At 43.2% G+C, this 12,441-nt stretch overlaps 1 protein-coding gene across 12 annotated transcripts in view; it reads right to left on the reverse strand.

Moving 5' to 3' along the window:
* Positions 1–12,441, reverse strand: part of VEPH1 (ventricular zone expressed PH domain containing 1) — a 759,919-nt gene that overhangs the window by 406,375 nt on the left and 341,103 nt on the right. Inside the window, exon 4 of one of the 12 annotated variants that reach the window (XM_047876081.1) lies at positions 5,222–5,338. The exons of the other annotated variants lie outside the window; for them this stretch is intronic. The gene's annotated coding sequence lies outside the window, so the exon portion shown is untranslated. The remainder of the gene's footprint in view (positions 1–5,221; positions 5,339–12,441) is intronic. 12 annotated transcript variants of the gene reach the window in all.

The raw sequence follows: 12,441 nt of genomic DNA on the forward strand, positions 1-12,441 counted from the left end.
TGAAATCTACAAAGACCAGACAGGAACTAAATTTGGGTGATTCTCTCTTCCTTTCTATTCTTCAAATGGTCTCTTTTTTAAAACAGAGAAGACATTTTAGTTAACTGCCCCCCTCCACTTAATCCCAAAGAAAGGATGATGGATTCAGTGTATCTCCCCATAAGACTGGTCATGATGAACAGATGAAAGCCAACACTAAGAAGGCTTTGGGTGAAGAGGAACAGTTATTTCCTGTCTTCTCTGGGATTGGGTCAAGGATAGTATGGAAAAGAACCCTAAAATTGACACCCCAAAATCAAAGCATTCATTCTTCCTTTGCTGCTAAGTAGCTATGTGATTTTAGGGGCAAAAATCTCCTTGGGATCAGTGTTCTCATTTACAAACTGGTGACACCTCTTTCTTTTACAGAATTGAATGTGAAATTGAATGAAGCAGTAAATGGGAATGTTGTGCAAGAGACATAATGTTTTCTAAAGATGTAACCAATCTGGACCTTGGAAAAGTTAATATTCAATTTAGTATTCCAGAAAGCCAAAGATACACATTCATACATTTATTAAACAAAATCTAATGAGAAATGATCGGTGCTGGGTGTTGCTCTAGGAAATGGTGATACAAGAATGAATTAGATAGACAAGCTTCCTGACCTTAGGTTGTTTACTACCTAAGAAATGAAGGAGATTGCACAAAGCAGTGAGCCTTCACTGTGTTATCCTGCAGTAACAACCCCCAAATTTCATGTGGCTTACAATCACTACTTTATTTTTTTCCATTCATGTTATATGATGTTGGTTGTGACTTTGCCCACCTGTCTTTTCGTTCTGAGATCCAGCCTGAAGGAGAACTTTTTACATAAGATATGCTGACCCCATGGCCAAGGAAAAGCATTTGGGCTGGTGCAGACACACCATGGCTTGAAACCTCCCATCAGACCCACTGTATGTTGTATTCCCTTGCATTGGCTCCAGCAGGTCACATGGCCAAGCTGGCCATCAATGAGATAGGCAGGGTTACTCATCCAACAAGCTCTGCCAAGTTACATGGCAATAGGCAGGGATATATAACCCTTCTCCAGAGGCAAGTAAATAACTGAGAGGGATGATAGAATCTGTCCCACAGTGGGCAATCTCAAGATGATGTGATAAGCTGAAGTAAGGAAAGTGTAGGGCATGATGGGAAGCCAAAGGAAGGCCATTCAACTCCATTAGAAGTATGGATTTGGGGAAGGTATCCCAGAATGAGTAGTAATTAGTCAAGTGAATGGGATTGAAGGAGGGGGTAATGTTTTAGGCAAGGGAACAAATGCATATAGAAGGGTCCGAGGCAAGAAGAAATGTGACATATTTGTATTTTAAACTTGGAATGGAAGGGAGTAGGGATAACTAAAGCTGAATGGTTTGGGGCCTTATAAATAGATTGCCCACATACTTTTTCTTCCACCATATCTTCCCAGTCTACTTTTGAGAGTGAAAGGAGACATTGTTAATAACTATACAGTTAATATTTATTGCTAATAAGTATAAGGCATGAATCAGGACTATCCCAGGGAGACCAGGGAGGTTATCTGACTAACAAGCCATGATATGGCTTGGACTTTATCCTGTGTACAAGTATTGGGAGGGTCCTAAGCAGGGAAGAGGCAGGTTTACATTTTAGGAAGCTCATTCTGACTATAATGTGGAGGATGGATTGGCAAAGTAAAGTAGACCATAATTCCTAGTAATAATCCAGGTGAGAGAAGACAGAAGGCTAGACACACACACACACACACACACACACACACACACACACACATACACACACACAAGTGTTACCTGTCATATACAAAAGATGGGCTCATTTCTGAGGTGCTTGGGTGGCTCAGTCAGTTAAGCATCCGACTTCGACTCAGGTCATGATATCGTGGTTCCTGGGTTTGAGCCCCACATCAGGCTCTGTACTGACAGCTCAGTACAGTACAGTGGAGCCTGCTTCACATTCTGTGCCTCCCTCTCTTCCTCTGCCCCTCCCCCACTTGTGCTTGCTCTCTCTCCCTCTCTCTCTCTCTCTCTCTCTCAAAAATAAATATACATTAAAAAATATTTTTTAAAAAGGATGGGCTAATTTCTGCCAAATTAAATATTTCTGACCTATAAAATTCCCATAAAGTCATGTGTTCATTCCCAGAGTCATCAGGAACAAAAGAAGAGTCTCACATCTTCAGACCATAATAATAGAAGGAATACTTTAGTGATTATAGGAGTCCTTTCTGTCACTAAACATTCAAGGAAGACTCCACCTAAACACACATGATTCTTGGTTCCAAGAGACTGGCTTTCCCTGAGGATTTCTATGCGAAAACGTGGTTGCTACGCACATCCAGCAGAAATGCTTTGTGTCCAAGACAGGTCAGAATTGGGGTGTGTTCCAACTACCTGGGATTGGTAGCACTATTGATTCATGTCTGAGATCTGCCAGGTATTTATGCTGAAAGCCCTAAAGTGAAAGAGGTCAGCATTACTGTCTGGGCACTTTCAGCTGGGGCATCTTTAAGCTGAACACACTTGCTTCTCTGTGGTTCAAGCTAACCAGCTAAAACTGGGGAAGATCAGTTAGCAAGGTTGCTTTGCCTTCTGTGTAAGAATCCCGGGGGTGAGTAGAATTTCTAACTGAGTAATTCTGATCAGGGAGGATTAACCCTAACCGCTGGCAGAACAAAACACCAACATGGAATGAAAGAAAGGCTCCAGGAGGCCTTTCCACCACCTAGATGATGCCATTCTTCCCACATTAGGCTTGGCTTCCTTTCTCTGTCTCTGTTTTGTGTTTTTGTTTGGTTTTGCATGTTTGGTTTTTGCACATATTCCCTTCTACCAGACATACACAAAGCACTTGGAAATGAAAGTATAGCAAAAAAAGTATATTCTTTTTTTTTTTCAACGTTTATTTATTTTTGGGACAGAGAGAGACAGAGCATGAACGGGGGAGGGGCAGAGAGAGAGGGAGACACAGAATCGGAAACAGGCTCCAGGCTCTGAGCCATCAGCCCAGAGCCCGATGCGGGGCTCGAACTCACGGACCGCGAGATCGTGACCTGGCTGAAGTCGGACGCTTAACCAACTGCACCACCCAGGCGCCCCAAAAGTATATTCTTTTATCCCAAGTTCTGACTACAGAAAGCACACTGTCCCATGATCTCATTTCCATCATCCATATACTATGTCCTCTTGCTTATTTTGCAGTTTTGTAGATCTGTCTGACATGTTCACAGTGCTATACTACATGACTCTTTCCCTCACCTCTGCCATTCTGCTCCCTCTTTTCCTCCCCAGACTCTTCCAGTCAGGCTTCATAGCTGTTAACAATCTCATGGAGTTTCCTACTCCGTGTTTTCATCCCCATCTTGCCCCCATCAGCTCCACTGATAACCCTCTCATTAGTTTTCCTTTTCTACCAGCCTGCCTTATCCAGCTTCCAAAATATTTTAAAAGGAAATGCCCTTGAATAATAATGATGGCTACCACTTTTTGACAGCTTACAATGTGACAGGATGAGTATGAACTGCTCATTTCATCCTCACTATACTCAATGGTACAGGTGCTGTTATTAGTCTTATTTTACAGAACTGGAAACTGAAGTCAAGTCCATAGCCAGAACTGGGAGATAAAGTGCTATTTCCGTGCCTGACATAGAGTATGTGTATGAGTTAAAATTGTGTATGACTGCAAGTAATAGGAAGAAAAAAAAACTTCAATGTTTGGGGTGCCTGGGTAGCTCAGTCAGTTAAGCATCTGACTTCAGCTCAGGTCATCTCACGGTTCCTGAGCTCGAGCACCGCGTCAGGTGAACTCAGGCTCTGAGTTGACAGTGTGAAGCCTGCATGGGATTTTCTCTCTCTCTCTCTCTCTGTCTCTGTCTCTCTCTCTCTCTCCCCCTCCTGAGAGTCTCTCTCCCTCTCTCTGCCCCTCATTCACTCACACCCTCTCTCTCTCTCTCTCAAAAATAAAAAATAAAGACTTTAAAAGTCAATGTTTTAAACAGTGATGTTCTTTTTTCAAATTGCAAGCAATACAGAGGAAATATTTGTTCAGATTTGTTCAGCAATAAAACAATGCCAGGATTGATGTCTCCCAAGATGGTGTCACAGTTCCAGTGACAGACCTACCTTCAGAGCTGGAAGAGAAAGTACTTTCTCCTTAAGAGTCTTTGTCTTTGGGGGAAGGAAACTATCCTACCCCACTCCTAGTCCCCACTCTCCATAGGAACTACCACCACTAGCAAATTTTCCTTACTTCTCATTGACCAGAACTGGGTGCATTCCTCCCTCTCACTGTCATAGATCATTTACTGTCCAGGGATAAGGAGTTGGCCATGACTAATTTAGATTAATCATAATTTGTTCCTTGGAGCTAGGGTGGAAAGTATCTCTACTCAGTAACTGAATAAACTGGGATTATGTTACAGGGAAGAAGGGATAGAGATGGCTATTAGGGAGGCAATTTACAGTACCTGCCAACATTCAACAGATGTTAGCTCCCATCTCCACCCACTGTAGAGAGGGATCATGGTTCAAGTGCTGGGTCTGCCACTTATGTGCTTTGTAATCTCAAGCAAGATACTTAGCCTCCCTAGACCTCAGTTTTCCCCATTTGTAAAATGGGAATAATATAATGAAGCTGTTATGAGGCTTAAGTAAAAAAAAAAAACAATGCAAATAAATACTAGGATGACTATTTACCAAGTGCTATGCCTACCAAGTTCTCTCATCATTCACTTTCAGCTCTGATGTCACCTCCACCACCCCAGCCCACCCCAGGCCTTCTTTGACTAGGACTAAACTGTGCATGGGGCACTCTCCACCTTGGGTTTTCACTATGGTAGCCAGGTTCAGGTGGATGGCCCTTGTAGATGCCACAAGGTAAGGGTAGGGTCAGTCAAATGTTTGGAAGACAGCTAACAACTTGCCTCCCTTCCTCCAAATATCTGAGAGTGTCTGGTTCAAAGGGCATGCGTCAACATATTTTTAAAGCTCTAAATATTTGTGGGAGTCAATGCAAATTGATTCTCTGGTAATTTGAAACACCAAGAGCTAACTATATTCCCTTAACTCATTTTGATCTCTGATTATCTGATATATTTATTAAAGAGCAATTGGTCATCTTGTCAGCTGAACTACTCATCATTTTTTGTAGTTTCTTACTGAATAGCTACTTTCTTCTTCCTTGAAAGCTAAAATACCCACCAAAATAACTCAGTATTCCAGCCTCTGTTCAAGGCTACCAGAATGTGGATGTGAATCCTGGAGATGCAGCAGCCATCTTGCAACCATGAGGCAGCAGGTATGAAGAAGAAGCCAATGCTGAGAGGGACAGAACAAAAAATCAAAAGGGCACTGAGACATTGGTGGACAACACATAGCTGCTAAACAGGTCTGTACTATCTACCCCCCAGACTTCCTAATAGCTGAAAAAGGAAAATATACTAAAGCCCTATAGGTGGGTTTCTGTTACCAATGGCCTGATACAATTGCAACTGATGTCCATTCCAATTGTGTTGCAGTTAAAGTAATGCCATGTGGGTGGGAGTGGGATTTCATAACATTATGAGGTGAAAGAAAACTTGGACTTCATCCTATGAAGTGAATTTCATTTAAAATTAGTACTGAGCCCAGGGTAGAAGTGGTCAGCCCTAAATGTCCTTTTGGGCCCTTCCCTCCTTTATTTGCCTCTCTTCCTTAATGAAGAGATAATCACCGAATATCTCTGAGCTTGGTGTCTGACCTGTAGTGAGCATTCAGAAAATAGTATTGATTACCTTATTTAGGTTATGTCAGTTTTGTTTTTACTATCTTTAAACTGATGGCAATAATATTGTGCTGAATTGTCATGATTAACTGAAGTGACATGTGGGAAGCAGCTGGAACATTCAGTCATTTGTCCAACAAGCATTAGTTGAGCATTCACTATGATCGAGGCACTGTTCTTGGCACTGACGATACGGCAGCAAGCAAGAAAGACAGGGACCCTGTTCTATCCTGGTGGGGGCAGACAGACCATAAACTAGAAACACGTGAGCCACCCAGATCATGTCTGCTGGGGATTACTGCCAGCAAGAAACCAAAACAGGGGCTGTATGTTTATTATAGTCAGGGTCAGGGGGGCCTCGGGAGAGAGGTTTCATCACAGCTGAAACTGAGTGATGAGAGGACGTAAAGGGAAGGTATAGCACCTGGCAAATAGTCATCCTAGTATTTATTTATGGCATTTTCTCACTTAAGCCTCGTAACAACTTTATTATATCATTCCCATTTTACAATTGGGGAAAATTGAGGTCTAGTGAGGTTATATATCTTGCTTGAGATTACAAAGCACATAAGTGGCACAGCCAGCATTTGAACCACAATTTAGCCCCAAATGCGACCTGGACACCAATACTCCTGAAGGGAGAGCCACTCAGCCAAGACATTTTTGTGTTGCAGCAAGTGCAAGCCTAAGAGATGGAGCCTCTCGGGCTGGTGGCCTCAGAGAGGGCGAAGATTAAGACTTAGGAAAGACTGAGCCAGAGCAGCAAGAGCCCAGAGGCCTTGCCTGGCCATTTGGGTGCCTCTAGTCCCTGACTGCCTGATGCACTGCTTGATGAGATTCCAAAATATCACTGAGATGGCCTGCGTCTCCAGAGGCTCTGGAAAAATAAGTTTTATCCCAATTGTCAATATCATGCTAGAATCACTTTTGCCACATCAACCGATACAGCAAGTCTCACTCTTGTGACTTACAGCTCAGTCCTGCCTGATAAGTTAAGGAGGAAGAAGAAATCTTGACAAGGAAACCCTGGTATTGCTGCACCCCTACTCCAATATTCCTTTCTTTATTCAAAAGTCTTTACTGAGAACCGTCTGTGTGCCAAACACAGTGATAAAAAAGACAGTAGAACTCTCTCTTTTCACCAAGATTTCCTCTAGAATAGGGGAGAGAGACAAGAAAGAAGAGACAAACAAGCAAGAGAAGCTCGGTAATAAAGTGTTGGGAGGAAAATAAAATCAGGAAATGAGAGGGATGGGGTGGGAAGGACACATCAGAGAGGGTGGCCAGAGAGGACATGTGAACTGAAGTCCAGGGACGGGGATGACAAGGAGCAACCGGCCCTGGAAACTTTCAGACAGAGTGTCCTGTGGTCCCACCCAATCTCAGCAGCGCAGCCTGCACAAGGAGCGACCTGTCACGTTTGAGTAACAGGAACAGCAGGCAGTGGACCTGGACAGTGTGAGCGAGGCTCGGGGGCACAGAATGAAGTTGAAGAAAGAGACTGGGGCCAGGTTGTGTGGTGCCTCATTGGCCACAGTGAAAAAGTAGAACTGACTCTTGATCCAGTGAAAAGCCTGGAGGCACCACTGTGGGGAACACATACGTGTATTCCTTTGTGCTTGGAGAGTTTGGGTGCCCCACCCCCACCCCCACTCTCCCACTGAGGGCTCTGTCCGGAAGCCTTGGTGTCCATTTGTGTTGCCGTCTATTCTTGATCTCTGCTAAGATAACTGGAATATGAATGAAGCTCTCTGGATGGCACAGAGCTCTATCTTCCCACCCCGTGTGGCCATCTGTCACTGGGAGGTGACAGAGACTCCCGGAGGCTTGAAGCCAAGTGAAAAATCTTCTTGTATTCTTTCTGTGCTTCAGCATATATATTTCAGGAAAAGAGCCTTTTCCTCACCAGCCTGTCCCACAGCCATCCTAAGCTTTTCTGGGGTGTAAGGGCGTGGTTTTTTCATGCTAAGCTGATAGAATTCACTGAATACTGATGAAGCAAATCCTTGGTCCAGCCCAGTGGAGTCATTTGTCGAGAGTATCTTTGGGTAAAAAATGCCCTTCACAGGCTCTTTATCTCTTATCTGAGGTTATCCCAGTGTTACTCTCAAGAACCCAGAAAGGTCAGCTATTTTAGTTCAAGCCCGTCTCTAATTAATCGTAGTATTTATGTTTAAATAGATCAATAGCCAAGTTTGACCTCAACGTACAACATGAGCTATTACGATATCATTGCAATATGAACAGAGCTGCAATATGTGGGCCAGGCAAACCACTTATATTGAACCCAGCAACGCAGACCAGAAGCTTTTGTTCTAATGAATATCGTATTGCTATGTTAAAAATGGGAAGGCCACCCTCAGGCTCCACCCCCAGCTAAGCTCTGAGCCAAAAGGGAGCAGGAGGAGCCTGGCAAAACCTCGGGTTCCTTGAAGCCACAAGATGAACTTCCAGATGGAACCATAGCCATGATTTGGAGGCCATTTGTCTTCCTGAAGAGGAAAAAAGTAGGGAAAAATGAAGAACTACATGCACATAACCTACACACATTATTCTTTTGCATCTCACAATTATTTTCAAAATGCTCTCATTTCAACCCAGAGTCAGCCTTTCTTGGCATGTGTAGCAAACTTTATGGTCTGATTAGAAACTAGATCGTTACTTCCATCTCTCATCTCACCAATAATATGCACAGATCATCCAATAATTGTGGAAGAAAAATCCATGGAGATGCTGACTTCTTTAAAGACAGATAGCAAATGAGCGACATACTGCTATCATTTTTAATTTCTCGTCTGTACTTTCTGGAAGAACTGATGCATGCTTTTCTGAGACTGGACGCTAAACTCTTCCTCCCTATTCTGTGGCATCCTTTCAGGAAATAAATGATGTGTCAGGGCTCCAAATGGACCTCTGTAGGCAAAGGCTGCTGAACAAACACAGAGCCCAGCTTATGCAAGGTGAGCCCTTCTCTGAGGCAAAGAGAAGGAGGAGTGAGGGGAAACTGTAACAGCCCCTTCCCTGCAATTTACGAAGAACAGAATATTAGCAAATTGCACTTACCCAAGACTGGTCTGTTTCCATTTTATTTATCATACCACCTATATGATTCCCAGGGCTGCTATTTATGATGTTGGGCAAGTTTCTTAGCTTTTCTGTACCTAAGTTTCTTTATACATGAAATGGGGATAATAATTGTACCCATTTTATAGGGTCAGTGTATGGTTTAGATGAATTATTTTACATAAAGCCCTTAGATTAGTGCCTGCTACCTACTAAACATTACATACGTATTAATTACAGTGTCTCATTTTGACATTCAAAATAGAACTATTTTCACACTGGTGAAAATGCACCATTGAAAAGGGTAAAGCTTGGGACCAAGAGCCAGAGAATTCCAGGGATTCCTTTTCTCTGCTTTTATATCAATAAATTGTAATACTATATTTGCATTTCTACATACTTAACACCACTGGGGGCCAAGTTCCAGCAAATCTGGCATCTGTATGGTGTTTCCTGGGGTGTTTACAATAAATTTCCATGGCCACAAGGCCCACCCATCCCACGGAAGCTTAGAGTAACCTATGAGCCATATTGCCTGCCCAACTCCACAGATATGATATAATTCAGAAATGACACTTCCCTGCAGCTTTTGAGCAAACAATGCACTTAATTTTGCTAGTGTAGAAATGCAAGTCTCTTTTTACTGCCACATCTTGATTTTTGTTAGCCAGTGAAAGAAAGCATTTTTGTATTGGATGAATCTGTTCTATGTTGATCCAGGTTGCCCTGAATGCATGGCATCCCTCCCACACTCACTGGCTATACCTACAATCCACTGGCTGCTCCACCAACCAACACTCTTTGCTCTTCAACCAACACAACTTTTTCAGTAATAGGATGAAAACACACAGCCATAACATAGGCGTGCCTAAACAGAACAATCTTCGTTTCTCTACGAATTAACTCAGTGTATCTCTTGAAGCCATATTTCCCTGTGCAGCTAAAAACTTAATCATCAAGCAACTCAGTTACTTCTGATTGTGTCAATGGACTAGATAACAGATTTAACTCAAAATTCTCCCCTCTTTCCTGAGGGAAAAGGGGGTGAGTGTTTGACTATGGATTGCTGCCTTGACTTTGGAGTGAGGCTTCTTATCCTTAACCATCCTCGGTCACCTCCGCCCTGCACTGTGGTGTGGATTATCTCTCCTGATCCACCCCCATTCCAGTGTCAGTCTTTACTTCTGGTCCGGACATTCCCAACTGGTGCAGCTTGTGGCCTTCCGGCCCTTGGTGTCTCAGCTGTGACAGTGTGCTGTAACTGAACTGTCAACACAGAAGACTTCTAATTCCTATCACAGGCAGAGAGGGGGGCCCATGTGCATATCCGTTCCATGGCATTGCTTCACTCTGACTTGGCCGTTGGGAGCTGCTGGTCTTCTGAGGCTCAGCCAAGTCAGCATCAGGTTTGCAGCTTGGGGTAACCACCCTACAGCCTAGGACACAGGAATCCTCACCATCATCAAGACTAAGCTCACAACCATCAAGACTGAGAGTGTCTCTCCCAAACTTCAACTATCTTTCAAGCCCATGCCCAGTGGTCCTGGGAAACTTCCTGTGCATACTCCAGGGCCAGAATTGAGAGAGCCTTGTGGGAGATAGGAGGGTGTAAGTGTACCTCTATCTCAGGACATAACACATCCTCTTTGCCTATAGACACCAGGCACATTCATTTCCATTGTAAGGCTTGTGTAGAATGAGTTGGGCTCCGTAGGGTGTGACTGAAAGCATCTTCGTTCTTTCCTCATGACTGCCCCACCCACCCCTGTAGGGCAACTCTTCCTGCCACCTCCTCAGGATAAGAAACAGACAGGCCACTGGTCACCCTTGGCTAATAAATTCCCTCGCCACTTTAGCCCTGAAAAAGTCTCAGACCAATAATCAATGTGTTTCACCCTAGCTGATAATAAAAACTCTGAACTTCATTTCGGGTAATGTCTTCTCTCCTCAAGCAGGTAGATCTTGCTGCGAGTAGAATCCTGTGGTAAGAGAGGGGACAGTGGTCTTCCTCTCTATTTCCCCACCGTATCCAGTCTGGTGGTCTCCGTTTCTGACTCCTTATAGGAGAGGTGTTGCTTGACTGGCTTAAATATGGTGTTGGTTTATCCTGCTAGTACAGATAGTTAAAGCTAACTCTTTCTCTCGGGTGACCCACATCCCCATCTTCCATTTCCCTGCGTCATCTATGGCAGGTCACTTACAAGGCCTCCTGCAGCCCCCACACACTGGTGGTACACCTCCAGGCTTGTTGGCCTGAGGTCTCTGCACTATGTGGGGTCTTCTGGATGGTATCATGGGTTTCATTATGTCCCGTTCCTTCCTGCCCCCACCCCCAAAAAGATATGTTGAAGTCCTAACCTCCAGTATCTCAGAATGTGCCTTTATTTGGAAAAAGGGTCTTTTGCAGATATGATGAGGTTAAGATGAGATCATATGGGGCCAGGGTGGGCCCTAAACCCAATGACCAGTGCCTTTCTTTATAAGCAAAAGGAAATCTGGACACTGACACACACATGGAGAACTGCATGTGACGACAGAGGCAGAGATTGGAATTTGCTGCCACAAGCCAAGGAACACCAAGGACTATGGGCAGTCACTGGAACGTGTATTCCCTCTGGGTCCCCAAAGGAAACCAGCCCTGCTGACACTGTGATCTTGGGCTTCAAGACTCCAGAACTGTAAGAGAGTAAATGTTTGTTGTTTTAAGCACCCAGTTTGCAGTGTTTTGTTAGGGCAGCCCTAGGAAAGGAATACATTCAAATTCTCTTTTGACTGAGCTCCTATGTGCAGGGATTATACTTTCCTCATTTTGCACCCCACACCCCCATCCAACATGATGTCTGGAACACAGATGTCATTTCACTGAATGTTGAATGAATGGATGAATTCTGCATGACTGGAGAAAACACTGATATTGGTGATGATTGGATGGCTAATTAAACAGTTTGCTTTTTATCTTGCCAATTAGGTCTTGTACCAAAAAAAAAAAAAGCCATTTTTACTTAAAAACTTTTTTAAGTAAAAAAAAAGATTCATTATTTAAATAATTAGAATAAATCCTTAGTAACTAAGCTTTACAGTAGTTAAATTATTTAATAATCTAATTATCTTTGAGTTCCTTATATGTCATCCCTATTTAAAAGAAATATCTTCCTTTAAAAGAAGTGATACATAAAATTGCCCTTTACTGAATTTTGAATGCCTTTTTAGAAAAAGAAACATCATGAGTGACACTAGTAGAGAGTAAAGTAATGCTAACACACAGAACTGCTACTTTCTTGTTTGCCTTCCTATGCTGTCTTTTGTTTTTTTAATTGTTTTTAAATTAAAGCAACCTTGCAAATACCTAGCAGTCTGAAAGGTTGGCCTGGCTGGCTGTGCCAGGAAATCCACACATCTGTGCAAAATGATCATTACTCCTGCAAAGATGGGTCCAGCAGGGTTTCTTCTCCCTTTCTTGTGCCTATGACCTGTTTCCTTGCTTCTCTCCCCTGTAAAAATTTTTATGTTATCCTATGAAAGAATGTGGAAATTGTGGGAGCCCATATACCAACACAGCATCATAAAAGGAAGGGAAATTTAAATCTGCCCCCGT

This window comes from Prionailurus viverrinus, chromosome C2, assembly GCF_022837055.1.
Source record: "Prionailurus viverrinus isolate Anna chromosome C2, UM_Priviv_1.0, whole genome shotgun sequence".
In the NCBI taxonomy this organism is placed as follows: Eukaryota; Metazoa; Chordata; class Mammalia; order Carnivora; family Felidae; genus Prionailurus; species Prionailurus viverrinus.